The sequence below is a fragment of the Sinocyclocheilus anshuiensis genome, unplaced genomic scaffold (assembly GCF_001515605.1).
Source record: "Sinocyclocheilus anshuiensis isolate Anshui unplaced genomic scaffold, SAMN03320099.WGS_v1.1 scaffold2578, whole genome shotgun sequence".
NCBI classification, from domain to species: domain Eukaryota; kingdom Metazoa; phylum Chordata; class Actinopteri; order Cypriniformes; family Cyprinidae; genus Sinocyclocheilus; species Sinocyclocheilus anshuiensis.
In genome coordinates, this window is record NW_015552718.1 from 1 (window position 1) to 1,637 (window position 1,637).

The window sequence follows — 1,637 nt, forward strand, 5'->3', positions numbered from 1 at the left end:
CAATTGAATAAAAAGAAAAAAACAGGGAGACGAATAGACCATACGGAAATATAATTGATAAGAAACGATCTTATATCTTATATCTGATTTAAGCTAGGATAATATAATAATGTGACGTGAATGTCTCGAATGAAGACGCGGTTTAAAGCAATATTTTATTAAATCAACCAAATTCGCAGAAATATTGATTTATATAAACAAATACCGGTGTTTTAGGCGTCTGTCTTTTAGGTCTGACCCAGAAAACAGTTGCCTTAATATTGCGTTCTTCTTTTTATGAAAACATGTGGTAAGCAGTTTTTGAGTTATTGTCATAAATTCCAATAGTTAGTTAGCAAATGCAACTATTTATTACTGAGATAAGGCACATCAGAGCTGCATTCTAGTTTATATTGAAAGTTTTTCATCTACCTACATGTTTAACAGCGCTGCAGTTCTAGGTCTCGTAACGCCGGTGTGAGATTTAAACCGCGTCTTCATTCGAGACATTCACGTCACATTATTATATTATCCTAGCTTATATCAGATATAAGACACAAGATCGTTTCTTATTAATTACTTTGCGTCTACGCTCGTACGTTCTATTCAGTCTACCTGTTTTCTTTTTTCTTTTTATTAAATCTCCCTGTTTTTTTCTTTTTATTCAATTGATAAAAAAATAAAATAAATAAAAAATTTGCTATCTGCACCACGTTAGCCTATCCAGGACTTATCACATAGCTTACCCCTCAACACTTCCTCATTTGTAAGTTGCTTCGGATAAAAGCTCTGCTAAATTCAAGGCATTAATGTTTGCCTACAAAACCACCACTGGCTCTGCACCCATTTACCTAAATTCATTACTTCAGAGTCATGTGCCCCCTAGTCTCAGCCTCAGACGTCACGCCCACGGACCATTGGCTAAACGTCTGATGCATATGGGACACAAAAGTGGAAACACTTCAGGAGTGTCGAAGTCGTCATCAGATTGGTTGAATTCTACAGGATTTCTGGAAACAAAGATGCCATGACGCCAAACCCCCTCACGAAAGAAGAAAGCCGTAGTGTTTACAACTGTGACGACGAGCGCTTATCAGGATCAACTAAACGCTGGAGTTTCAAAAAAACGACTTATCAACTGTAAGTCATTTACCTATTGTTTAGAGACATAGACAAAATAAATGCGTATCTTTGTATGTACTGTGAAATGTGTGGCTTTAAGTGTAATAGTTAGAAAAGTCTGAAGTGTAACATTTGCATAGGTAACAGAAAAACCCAACTAGGCTACTCACTTTTCATGCTTGGGTTGTCGTGTCTTGTGTTTCCGCATCGTAGACAGACCAGAAACATGACCTAAAAGACATTTCATTAGTTTAGTCTTAAGCTGTGCCATGTAGAAGGTCTGTCATTTAATCGATCAATAAAATTCATATATTTTGATGTATTTCTTTTGAGAGTTTACATTTACATTTACATTTACATTTAGTCATTTAGCAGACGCTTTTATCCAAAGCGACTTACAAGTGGGGGGTACATAAAGCGATTCTTCTTAAAGAGGCAAACAGACACAGGAAGTGGTTGCAATACCAAGTTCTTAGACATTGTTCAAATAAGTACAAGCTAGAAAGAGAAGGAATAAATAAAGAGAGAGAGTTATT